The 14,364-nt window shown below is 35.0% G+C and overlaps 1 protein-coding gene across 3 annotated transcripts in view; it reads right to left on the bottom strand.

The window, feature by feature from the left end:
• The window catches only part of ATRNL1 (attractin like 1), an 815,229-nt gene that overhangs the window by 605,613 nt on the left and 195,252 nt on the right, over positions 1-14,364 (bottom strand). The gene's annotated exons all lie outside the window — the stretch shown is intronic.

Raw genomic sequence — 14,364 nt, 5'->3', positions numbered from 1 at the left:
TTCTAGGTAATATCTTTTGCTCTAAAATCTGTTTCTCTTATACCAATGTCACCAATTCAGCTTTCCTTGACTTATGTTAGCATAGTTTATCTATTTCCATGCTTTCACTTTTAAAATGTATCTTTGTATTTTAAATGGATTTCTTAGAGGTAGGGTATTAGGTCTTGCTTTTAGCTAATATGAAAATCTCAGCCTTTTTATTATGGTGCGTATATCATTTACATTTAATATGATTATTGAAAAAGCTGAGGTTAAATCTATCATTTGCCATTAGTGAACTATTTGTCCCATCTTTTCTACATGGCTCTTTTTCCCTTATCTTGCCTTCATTTGGATTATTTTATCTACTTCCTTGGCTATGACTCTGTGTTACTTTAGTAGTTCTTTGAGGGTTTAGAATATACATCTACCAATTAAGCTCAAGATTTACCACTTCACATATTGTTTAAAAAAAAAATAATCTTACAACAGTAGACTTCCAATATTCTTTCCTTGGCCTTTGAGGTATTGTTGGTATATTTCCACATAAAAACTAAACTCTGAATACAGTCCTGTCATTTTTGCCTTAAAACACTAATTGCCTTTTTTAAATATGGAAGTTTTAGGGGAAAAAAGTCTTTACTCATGGTGCTACCATGTCGTTTGTTCTTCATTCCTTTGTGTAGATCAGATTTATATATGGAAATTATTCTTCAGAATGAAGTACTTAAGATTTCTTAACACTTCTTATACAGCAGGTCCACTGGTAATGAATTTTAGAGTGTTTAGAACTTTGAAAGAATCTTTATTTGACCCTTACTTTTTAAAAATATATACATCATTAAGTAAAGAACTTCAAGTTTTTTTTTCTTTTGCTATTTTAAAGATACTGCATTTCTGTAGCTCCACTGTTTTCTGGCTTTTTTTTTTTTCCCCCTGCAAAGAAATCTGGTTCAAACTTACCTTTGTTTCTCTGTTCATACTAAGCCTTATTTCTCTCTGGGGTGCTTTTATCTTTTTATCACTGGCTTTAAACAATTTAATTATTATGGGCATTGATATAGATATCCTCACATTTCTTGTGCTTAACATTTATTGACATTCCTGCCTCTTTGGGTTTTTGGGTTTCATCCAATTTAGAAAAATTTTGCCATTGGTTTTTTTTTTTTTTTTTTCTGATTTTTCAAAGTCCTTTCTCTCTCCCCTCATTCAGAGTATCCAATTACAAAAATACGAGGCCTCATGCCCCAAAGCTCATTGATGTGCTGTTCATTTTGCTTCAGTTATTCTTCCTTCTGTGCTTCATTAGAGTACTTCCTATTTGTCTTTAAGAGTATACCAATCTTTACTTTTACAGTGTCTAATCTGATATTAAGCCCATTCATTTTTCATCTTAGAATATATTTCATCTCTATAAATTCTACTTGGTTTTTTTTGTTTTCTTTTATTTCTGTGACTCTACTTAACATGCTCAAAAGTTTAATTTTTAATATATGAAATGCCTTCATAATCATTGTTTCAATAGCCTTGTCTACTCTTCACATCTATCTAACTTCTAGGTTGGTTTCTATTGATTTTTCTTTTTCAGTAGGGGTCAAGGTTTTCCTATTCTTTGCATACATGCTAATTTTTTTATTGGAAGTCAGACATAGTAAATCTTAAATATTACATTTTGAATGCTGGAAACTTTTTGTATTCCTATATTGTTTAGCTTTGTTCTGGAATTTGGCTATGTTAATTGAAGACAGTTTGATCCTCTGGCCAATGTTACACAAGACAATTGCAACATCTAGTCTAGTGATAATTTTGCCATATTAATTAAAGCAAATTCTTCTAAAGTACTCTACAAGTTGTCCAATGAATAATGCCCAGGCCATTCCCAGTCCTGTGTGCTATTTGGTGACTATTCCTTTTATTCCACTCAAGTAATTCTTCCTGCAGAACTCAAGTAGTTTTCTACAATGTTGTACTTATTTTTTAGCTGAATATTCAGAGGATACTCTTCTGCAGTTTTCCACAATTCTCTCTCTCTCTGCTCAACTCTCTTCTTTGAACAGACAGGCACCTTGTCCTCCGCTCCCCAGATTCCCAGTTCCATTTTTCCAACACAGGATAACCAGACTCTACTTGTGTCCCCTGACCCATGCAGCACCTCATGCAAACTTTCTTCCAGCACTAACTGGGGATAGTGGTAAGGTTCACCTGACTCCTTTCCTGTTTCTGAGGGATCATTAACTTTGGCTGCCTGTCCAATGTCTCAAGAAGTGTTTTTCATTTTGTCCCATTTCTTAATTGTTTCAACTAGGGGCAATTAAATTGGGTCATTTTTAGAGTAACCAGTCATCCCAACTTTCCCAGGACTATACTGGTGTTTGTACTCAAAGTCCCACATCTCAAGGAAGCCCTCAGTCCTGGACACATTCCAGGATAGCTGGATAACCTACTCACTTTTACACCATTTCTGCTCAATGATAAAGTTTTTTTTTTTAATTTTAAAAAAAATTTTAAAGATAACTTGCCATTAAAGAAAAATTAATAAAAGTACACTATGTGATTTATAACATATTTAAAAGTAATAAGGCTCTTACATTACTGTGTAGTTATAATATCACTTAAATACAGACTGTGACAAGTTAAAGATGAATAGAAATCCAAGAGCAAGCAAAAGAAGGTAATATAGTCAATAGGCCAATAAAATGAAGCATAAAATATATTCAATTAATTCAAAGGAAGGCAAAAAAAGGAAGAAACAGACACAAAGAACAGATGAGAAGAAAAGAAAATAAGTAACCAGATGGAAATTTAAGTCAACCATATTAATAAAACATTTACTTTAAAAGACCCAAACACATTAATTTAATGGTATACACTATCAAATTGTATTAAAAAGAAAGAGCCTAACAATGTGTTATCTATAAAAAACATACTAAAAATACAACACAGGTAGCTTAAAGTAAAAATATGGAAAGAGTGTATCATAAAACCACTACTGAAATGTAGTTTCTAGAGGAACATTTATAACATCAAAGGCTTATATTAGAAAAAAATTATCAACTTGGTTATTTAAGTTTCAACCTTATGTAACTAGAAGAAAAGCAAATTAAACTATAAGCAAGCAAAATGAAGGAAAAATTAAGAGCAGAAATTTATGAAATATCAAATGGACAATAGAGGAAAATCAATACAATGAAAAGCTATTTTTAGGATCAATGAAAACTGACAAACCCCCAGACAGACTGCTCATGAGAGAAAACACAAATTATCAATATTTAGAATTAAAAAGAGGTTATCACTAAAGATCCTTTAGAGAAAAGGATAATAACAATTATTATGAATATCTGTCAGTAACATCTTCAATGCAATAAATTCCTCGAAAGACACAAACTACTAACTTCTTCAAGAAAAGTTAGTGAACCTGAATAGCCTCATACCTACGTAAAAAAAAAAAAAAGAAAGAAAGAAAAGAAAAGAAAAGAAAAAAGAATTTGTAGTTAAAATCTCTCTCCCAAAGAAAACTCCAGGCCAGATGTCTTAATAGGTAAATTCCACCAAATATTTAAGAAATAATGCCAATTTTACATAAACTCTTCCAGAAAATGGAAGAGGAAAAAGTATTTCCCAAGTCTTGAGAATGATACCAAACCAGACCCTAAGGTAACTACAAAGGTCTTAACAATATAAATACAAAAATACTTGGCAAGATTTAAACAAATTGAACCCAGCAATATACTAAAAGGATACTACATCATAAGTGCAGTTTATCCCAAAATGCAAGATTGGTTTGGCATTTGAAAACCAAACAATATGAATTAATGGTATTAACTAAGACAAACAATAATTATACGATCTGCTCAATAGATGCATATCTGGAAGAATTACACATCTGGTCGTGATTTAAAACAAACAAATAGGAAAAATAAAACAAAACAAACAAAACAAAACCTCAACTAAAAGTTCTTCAAACTGTAAGGACATTTATGAAAAACCAACAGTTAACATTTTACTTAAAGGTTAAAGGCTAAATACTTTCCATTTAAGACTAATGTACACTCTCACTCATTCAATACCATGTTGCACAGTGGGTCTTGACAGAGCAATAGGGAAAGAACAAAAATAACATGCATGATTCAGAAAGGAAAAATAACTCTGTTTATTGAAAAGCAATGTTAAAAAAAATCCTAAGGAATCTATAAAAAATGTACCAGGATGAACAGAAATCACCAAGGTCACTTAGAACAGGGATACTATATAATAAAATAAAATGTATTTCTATAAAATAGCAAATTAGGGGCACCTGGGAGGTACAGTCAGTTAAGCATCCAATTCTTGGTTTCAGCTCAGGTCATGATCTTGGTGTTGTGGGATTGAGCCCCATGTCAGGCCCTGCACACGGCATAAAGTCTGTTTAAAGATTCTCTCTTCCTTTTATTTAGACCCTCCTACCACTCTGTGCACACATGCTCTTTCTCTCTCTCATAAAAAAGCCTTTTTAAAATAACAATAATAAAATAAAAATAGCAAAACATTAGAAAATTATGTCTTTAAAATCCCATTTGTTCCAGCATGAGGAAACACTGTAGAACTTTTTGATAACTGAAAACAATGAAGGCTGCCTAGGACTATGTCTCCCAAGAAACAAAGAAGATGACTTAGAAGTGTGGATAATTTGAAGAACTGCTCTTGATTACGGAGAAAAAGGTGGGAAGTAAGAAAGGTGGCTTTTAGGACCAGGTGGCTAAGGGATAAAGAAATTAATTGGAAAGTTAAATTCCTGCAAAACAAAAAAGAAAGCCACAAATTCAGAGGCCACACAGTCCTTATCTTGGCCACCACAACTTTGCTGTTCTCACAAAAGAGAGACCATAAAACCAGAAATCCTACAAACTACACCAATGCCAGAAATGGAAAGAAAAAAAAAATGACACTACATAGTTATTCCCCCAAAATCAGAAAAATAACAATAAAATCAGGAAACCAGATATAACATAGCTTAACTGATGAAAATTCCCCTGAAAAATATAACCATGGAGCAGGAAATTATGACAAATTTCTAAACAATAAATATAGTTAAACCAACATTTGAAGAATTTTTTTAAAACTACCTTAAATCAGAAATTCAATTAAGAATAGAAATGGACATAAAAGAGGAAGAAATGAAAAAAGAGTTGACTGAACTATGGAAGGAAATGAAAACAAGCCCCAAAATGGACACTGAATTATAAGACATCCAAAACAGAAAAATAGATAACCTTCACAATTTAATGAGGCATTAAAGCAAGGCAGAAAAACAACCAAGAAAGCAATAAGGTGATTCAGAGAGAAATAAAGAGGGTCAGAAATGGAGAATCTATTTAAAAATATAATACAAGAAAACTTCTTAGAAATAAAATAATACCTTTGTACCCCCTTCCAGTCACTAGTTGCTGTGCCCCAAAAAAGTTATCACTTTCCTGACCTATATAATACCATAAAACAGATTTGCCTGTTTTTGAAGATTAGGTAAACTGAGTCAGTATCTTGTTTATGTCTGGTTTCCTTCTCTCCACACTGTGTATGGGAGAGCCACCATGTTGTTCCATACAATTATAGGTTAATCATTCTCATGCTATATGTTCTGTTGTGCGTAATATCAACTTCTTTAATTATCCAACTGTTGATGAACATTTGGATGAGTTCTCGGTTGGAGATATTAAAACAGTGCTGCTATGAACATCCCTATGCATGTCCTGTAAGTGAACATAACTATGCTTCCTATTGGGTTATTGGGCCTAAACCAGGGACCAGCAAACATTTTCTGTAAAGGACCAAATAGTAAGTGTTTTTAGACACTGTGGGCACATATAGACTGTCAAAGATTCTTCCATTCCTTAATTTCCTTCCCTCCTGCACTCCTCCCTTCCCCACTCTTTCTCCTACTCCTTTTCAGTTTTAAAAATGTGAAATCACTATTGTTCACAGGCTATGTAGAAACAAGTCACACGCTAAATTTGGCAGCAGATTTCAGTTTACCAGCCATGGCCTAGACATACAATTCTTGAATCATTGGGTATACATTTGTTCAGCTTTAACCCATATTTGCAAAATGTTTTTAAAGTGTTTATACCTTTTAGTCTCTCAAAAACCAATGTATGAGATTTCCATTTGCTCTACATCCTTGCTAACATTTAAAATTATCTTTTTTTCATTTTAGACACGCCCATGGGAGATTAATGGTATCATTTTGCGGTTTTCATTTGCATTTCCCTCAAGACCAAAGAGATTAAACAAACTTTCAGATATCTATTGGTCTTTTAAGTATTCATTTTTGTGAGGTTCAACTATCTTGGCCATTTTTTATTTGTGTAGTCTTTTATTATTGGTGTATAAAAAATATCAATTCTGGATAAAGGGCTTTATTAGGTAGTATTGTAAGTATCTTTAATTCTGTAACTTTCCTTGTTCATGTTTTCAATGAAAAGAATTCTTAGATCTTAATATAGTACAATTTATAATATTTTTCCATATGGTTAATCTTTTGAGTCCTGTTTAAGAAGTAACTGTTAAGTGGGAGTTAAGATGGTGGATTAGTAGGAGGAACTTATGCTTGCCTCATCCCTCAAACACACCTAGATAAATACTAAATCATTCTGAACATTGAAGAAATCGATCTGAAGACTGAGAGAACAAACTGCACAACTAGAGGAAGAAAAGAAACCACATCATGGAAAATAAGAGGTGTGGAGAAGTGATTTGGGAGAAGAAAAGAATCATGGGCTACAGAGGAGAGGGAGCCCTGATCATGAAGAGAAGAAAGGGGGTGAGAGACAGACAGACAGACAGACAAAGAGCAGCACACAAAGGATCACACAAGAAAAACACTTACCGAAACCGCTGACTGGGAAAAAAGAGGGGCTGATTATTATGCATTTTTATAAGCAGAGGAGCTCAAAGACTGAAGTTTTAGAAGACCACACTTGGGATTCACAGTGCCTGTATAGATAAAGTCTGACTTGTATATTTTCCCTGGATGAAATTAATTGAAAGGCAAAGGAGGAGTGCCCAGAACACTAGGCCTCCTTTGAACTTTCATGGCTGAAAGTAGACAGACAGATTCTTACTACAGCTCAAGGTTCTCTTCCCAGGAGTAGATGTTTAAAATATAGGCACCTGAAGTGATCATGTGCTTCAAGAACTCCTTGCCTTGCATGTATGTATTAATTAAATTCATAATGAAAGCCTAGACAGAGCTTGGCTCAAGGACTTTCACCAATAGAGCGCCTGATCCCCAGGCCTTTCCTTTCTCCTACTAAGGTGTTGGAAGCAATCAATCCTTTGATTCACCATCTCAAGGTTTGCTGACCAAAACCAACATGCACTGTGGACAGAGTGGAGCCTGGTGGGTAAGCAGTTCTCATATGAAGAAGGGCAGAGGCCAGAAAGAAGTTTCATGATCAGAGGATGTACTGGGAGAGCTGTTTCCCCACTCTTGGAGTGCATCTGGGAGCGGTTGCTCTGCATTTTGGGGAACAAAAGAGCCAACAGTTCCCATATTGTGTTGCCCCATTCCATAGCATAAGGGTAGAGACACTTATTGAGGGCAGCTAACCTGGATGATAAATTTTGGTGAGCGTTACCATAAACTTCAAGCTGTTGTGCATTCCTATGACTACCCATTTGGGGCAAACCAGCACCGGCCAAAGTATGATGAGACCCTCCCCCAGAGGACCAGCGTGGATCCACACCACATTGGGTCCCTAAAGTTTGGATATTTGAAACTCAGCCAGCAACCCTGAGATAAAACACAGGTGCACTGTGCTGACAGATGGGCAGATGTCTGGGACACAGACAGGGTGAAGGCTGAGAACATGCCTAGAACACATGAGGGGAGATATTATTCATATCGTAGGAATCCCAGAAGAAGAGAAGGAAACAGGGAAAGGTTTTGAACAAATTATAGTTGAAAACTTCCCTGATCTGGGGGGGAAAAAACAGACATCCAAATCCCGAAAGCACAGACAATGCCCATCAAATCCAACAAAAGCAGGACAACGCAAAGACATATCACAGTAAAATTTGCAAATTACTAATAAGAAAAAAGTCCTAAAAGCAGCAAGGGAAAAGAAATATCTCATGTACAAGGGAAGACAAATCAGGTTAGCAACAGATCTATCCACAGAAACTTGACAGGCCAGGCAGAAGTGGCATGATATATGCAATATGCTGAATGGGAAAATATGCAACCAAGAATACTTTATCCAGCAAAGCTATCATTCAGAATAGAAGAAACAATAAAGAGTTTCCCAGAAAACAAAAAGTAACAAAATTCATGACACTAAACTGACCAGGAAAGAAATATTAGGGAATTCTCTGAGTAGGAAAAAAGATTAAAACCAGCAAAGACTTCTAGGAACAGAAAAAGTCTCCAGAAATGATAATTTAACAGGTAATACAAAGGCACTAAATTTATATCAATAATCACTCTGATGTAAATACCTATCAGTTATCACTCTGATGTAAATGATGTAAATGCTCCAATCAAAAGACATAGGTATCAGATTGGATAAAACAACAAAAACAAAAACAAAAACAAGACCCATCTATACGCTGCCTACAGGAGACACATTTTAAACCTAAAGATACCTACCTGCAGGTTGAAAGAGAGAGGATGGAGAACTATTTATCATGCTAACGGACATCAAAAGAAAGCAAGAGTAGCCATACTTATAAGAGATGAACTCAATTTTAAAACAAAGAATATAACAAGAGATGAAGAAGAGCAAATATCTTAGTAAAGGAGTCTATCCAACAAGAAGATCTAACAGTTGTCCATATTTATGCCTCTACTTGGGAGCACCCAAATATATAAATCAATTAATAACAAACATAAAAAACCTCATTGATCATAATACAATAACAGTAGGGGGCTTTAACATCCCACTTAGCAATGGACAGGTCATTTAAGCAGAAAAGCAACAAGGAAATAAGGCCTTTTAATGACACACTGGACCAGATGGACTTATCAGGTATATTCAGAACATTTCATCCTAAAGCAGCAGAATACACATTCTTTTCAAGTACACATGGACATTATCCAGAATACATCACATACTGGGTCACAAATCAGTCCTTAATAAGTACAAAAAGACTGAGATCATACCATGACATATTTTCTGACCACAATGCTATGAAACTTGAAGCCAACCACACAAAAAAATTTGGAAAGACCACACATACATAGAGGTTAAAGAACATCCTACTAAATAAAGAATGGGTTAACCAGGAAATTAAGAAGAAATTTTTTAAAATGCATGGAAACAAATGCAAATGAAAACATGACAGTCCAAAACCTCTGGGATGCAGCAAAAGCAATCCTAAAGGGAAGAATAAAGCAACACAGGCCCACCTCAAGAAGCAAGAAAAATCTCAAATATATAACCTAATCTTACACCTAAAGAAGCTAAAAAAGGAACATCAAATGAAGCCTAAAACCAGCAGAAGAAGGGAAATAATATAGATTAGAGCAGAAATAACCAATATATAAACAATTAAAAAGAGTAGAACAGATCAATGAAACTAGGAGCTGGTTCTTTGAAAGAACTACTAAAATTTATAAAACCCTTATAAGCCAGACTTATCAAAAAGAAAACAGAAAGGAAACAAAGTCACAAAAGAGAGATCACAACCAACATCATAGAAACACAATTATAAAGGAATATTGTGAAAAATTATATGACAACACTAGAAACATATAAACTACCAAAACTGAAACAGGAAAAAAAATAGAAAATTTGAACAGACTGATAACCAGCAAAGAAACTGAGTCAGTAATGAAAAAACTCCCAATAAACAAAAGCCCAGGGCCAGATGTCTTCACAGGGGAACTCTGCCAGACACTTATACCCAACTTTTGTAACAACATGGACAGGACTGGAAGAGATTATGCTGAGTGAAATAAGTCAAGCAGAGAGAGTCAATTATCATATGGTTTCACTTATTTTTGGAGCATAAGGAATAACATGGAGGACATGGGGAGATGGAGAGGAGAAGGGATTTGGGGGAAACTGGAGGGGGAGATGAACCATGAATGACTGTGGACTCTGAGAAACAAACTGAGGGTTTTGGAGGGGAGGAGGTGGGAAGTTGGGTGGGCCTGGTGGTGGGTATTGTGGAGGGCACGTATTGCATGGAGCACTGGGTGTGGTACATAAACAGTGAATTCTGGAACACTGAAAAGAAATATTAAAAATAAATAAATTTTTAAAAAGAAGCATTAATACCTATTCTCCTCAAACTGTTCTAAAAAACAGAAATGGAAGGAAAACTTCAAAATTCATTCTATGAGGCCAGCATTACCTTGATTCCAAAACCAGAGGAAGACCCCACTAAAAAAGGAGAATTACAGGCAAATAACCCTGATGAACATGGATGCAGAAATTCTCAACAAAATACTAGCAATTTGAATCCAATAGTACATTAAAAGCATCATTCCCGACAACCAAGTGGGATTTATTCCTAGGCTATAAAGGTGGTTCAATATTCACAAATTTATCAATGGGATTCAACACATTAATAAAAGAAAGGCTAAGAACCATATGATCCTCTGAATACATGCACTAAAAGCATTTGACAAAATACAGCATCCATTTTTTATAAAAACCCTCAATATAGTAAAAGGATACAGGAAGTGTAAGTCAACATCACAAAGGCCATATAAAAAAGACCCACAACTAATATCATTCCAAATGGGGAACAACTGAGAGCTTTTCCTCCACAGTCAGGAACAAGACAGGGACATCCACTCTCACCATTGCTGGTACTGGAAGTCTTAGCCTTAGCAATCAGACAACAAAGAAGTAAAAGGCATCCAGATTGGCAAGGAAGTCAAAATTGCACTACTCACAGACAACTTAATACCATATGTAGAAAACCCAAAAGACTCCACCAAAAATATTTGCTAGAATTGATACATGAATTCAATAAAATCATAGAATACAAAATGAATGTACAGAAATCTGTGCATTTTAACAGATCAATAATGAAACAGCAGAAAGAGAAATCAAGGAATCAATCCTATTTACAATTACATCAAAAACCATAAGATATCCAGGAATAAATTTAATTGAAGAGGTAAAAGATCTGTGTTTTGAAAACTATAGAACACTTATGAAAGAAAGTGAAGAGGAAACAAAGAAATGGAAAAACATTCTACGGTCAAGGATTAGAAGAATAAATATTATTAAAATTTCTAATCTTCCCAAAGCAATGTATACATTTAATGCAATCCATATCAAAATATCAATAGCATTTTTCACAGAACTACAATAAACAATCCTAAAATGAGTATGGAATCACAAAAGACCCCAAATAGCCAAAGCAATCTTGAAAAAGAAAACCAAAGCTGGAGGCATCACAGCTTCAGACTTCAAGGTACATTACAAAGCTATAGTGATAAAGACAGTATGGTACTGGCAGAGAAATAGACACTTAGATCAATGAAACAGACTAGAAAACCCAGAAATGAACCCACAAGTATATGGTCAACTAATTTTCAACAAAGCTGGGAAGAATACCCAATAGAAAAGAGAAAGCCTCTTCAAAAAATGGTGTGGGGAAACTGGACAGCAACATTCAGAAAAATGGAACTAGACCACTTTCTCTTGGCACACACAAAAATAAATTCAAAATGGATGACAGACCTAAATGTGAGACAGGAAACCATCAGAATTATAGAGGAGAACACAGGCAGTAATCTATTTGACATCAGCTATAGCAACTTCTTACTAGATACATCTCCACAGGCAAGGGAAACAAAAGCAAAATGAACTAATGGGACTTCAAGATAAAAACTTCTGCACAGGGATGCCTGGGTGGCTCAGTTGGTTAAGCAGCTGCCTTTAGCTCAGGTCATGATCCCAGGGTCCTGGGATCGAGTCCCACGTCGGGCTCCTTGCTGGGCAGGGAGCTTGCTTCTCCCTCTGCCTCTGCCTGCCACTTTGTCTGCTTGTGCTCACTCTCACTCCTCTCTCTCTGACAAATAAATAAATAAAATCTTAAAAAAAAAAACTTCTGCACAGCAAAAGAAACAATCAACAAAACTAAAAGGCAACCTTTGGAATGGAGAAAGATATTTCCAAATGACATTTGATAAAGTGTTAGTATCCAAAATTTATAAAGAACTTATCAAACTTAAAACCAAAACAAAGAGACACACACAGAGAGAGAGAAATATTACTCAGCCATCAAAAAGAATGAAATCTTGCCATTTGCAACAATGTGGATGGATCCAAAGTGTATTAAGCTAAGTGAAATAAGTCAGCCAGAGAAAGACAAATACCATATGACTTCACTCATATGTGGAATTTAAGAAATAAAACAGATAAATATATGAGAAGGAAAAAGGGCAGGGGGGGAGGGCAAACCATAAAAGAAACTCTTAACTACAGAGAACAAACTGGGGGTTGCTGGAGAGAAGTGGGCAGGGGAAACGGGCTAAATGGGTGATGGGCATAAAGGAGGGCATTTGTGATGAGCACTGGGTGTTGTGTGTTGGTGAAGAATCACTAAATTCTGTTCCCAAAACAAGTATTACAATTTATGTTAGATAACTAGAATTTAAATAAAAACTTCAAACATTGAAAAAGAGAAAAGAAGTGATTACTGACCAGAAGCCTTAAAGCTACACAAGCACCCCGTTTCTCCTTAAAATTTCATTCCTCAATTTCTATATTAAGTGGATTATTCTTATAGCATTTAATACTGGGGGGGTGCTGAGTGATGTTTTTATTCCCCTCATTCCTTCTACATTTATTATTTAGAATTTTTCTATAAGGAATTCTTGTTCATTCACACCGTTTCTTTATTTATTATATCATTAAATCAATACAGAATCAGGATTTAGGTTTTTGAGTTATAATACAATACGATCATTATCTTTTGCTCATATTTCATCCACGGAGAGCTCATTTAGGTTGGTGCTGTGTTCCTGTGGGATAATCACGATCCCATCCTCTCTTTTTTTAAAGTTCTTTTTTACTTTCTGTCACCAAACAATGCTCCGGGCTCATCGTGTTTTCTCCCTGTCCCAGTGCTAGACTTAGCCATTTCTCTACAGTGCCATGGTTCCTTTCACTGGAAAACAGTATTTAGAAACCAAGATGCAGGCACTAGATATGTTCATTCCTACTGGCATGTCATGACTTCTAGACCCTCTTGACAACAGAACTAGGAAATAACACTGCATAATACTAACCTATGTATACATACATACCTATATTCACTTTTTGGTATATATATGTTAGAATAAACATGAATTCACATTATTATCTCAGACCCTAATCCAACACCACAGGGTTGTTTGTAGTCTTCAGTCCTTGCTTATTTTTAACTTCTTTTTCTAACAAGGGAAAACCTAGCTTAAATTAAACACAATTTATTTGTCCAAACCTAGTAAATGCATAAAGTATTGTTAGAAATGTTAACTTATACCATGTGATACACAAATTTACTAACCAGAATACAATCTTATATATAGTTTTCTTTTTCCTTAGCTTGACAGTATCAAATCAAATTGTTTGCCAAAGTTACTTAGGTCAGCTCTTTTTTTTTTCTTTTTCTTACATTTATTACTTGTATATATTACATTATGGCATTTGTAATATAGTTAAATTTACTTGTCACAGTTTACTTTACATCCTGGGATCCCCTGGTATTCTAGTTGACTTTTCCTTTTAATTTGCATTCAGGAAAGTTGGTTCTTTGTGGTAAACAACATGGGTTTTGACAAATGTATGGAGTCATATATCAACCTAACACAGTACCATAAAGACCAGTTCTATAACACAAAAAATTCCCTTGTGAGGCCCCCCTTGAAATAAATCCCTACCTTTGCTACTCCTGGCAAATAACTGATCTGTTTTCCATCCCCACAATTCTGCCTGTTCCAGATCATTTTATAAATGAAATAATACTACATGTAGCCTTTGGGTCTGGTTTCTTTCACTAAGCAAAAAAAATTTTAAATTCAATCATCTTGTACAAACCAATTGTTTTTTTTCATTTTTGCTTTTCATATACTTCAAATTTTATGTAGCAGGTTTCATTGCACTCTGTGCCACATTCCCACAATCCATCTGGTTTCAGGACAGCACACTGTTGGTGACTCACCTAATGAAAGTTCTGCAGTGTCTCTCTACTTTTCAACCTCAGAATTTTCATTAGTGCCAGGGCAAACTATTGATCAGACATGCTGGCACAGCTTAGAAGTACCATACCTCCAAAGATATCACTCAACTAATGAGAATCCATAGATAAGTGCTCTACCTTCCCATTTCGTCAGTGGGTTAACTCTGAGAAGCATTCTACACGGCTCTGCTAGGTCCCTAGTGGGTGTGAGGCCACATTTCTAAG

The sequence above is a fragment of the Mustela nivalis genome (assembly GCF_964662115.1).
Source record: "Mustela nivalis genome assembly, chromosome: 2".
Classification (NCBI taxonomy): Eukaryota; Metazoa; Chordata; class Mammalia; order Carnivora; family Mustelidae; genus Mustela; species Mustela nivalis.
The sequence above is the reverse complement of the archived record's forward strand: the minus strand, read 5'-3'. Positions and strand labels throughout refer to the sequence as shown.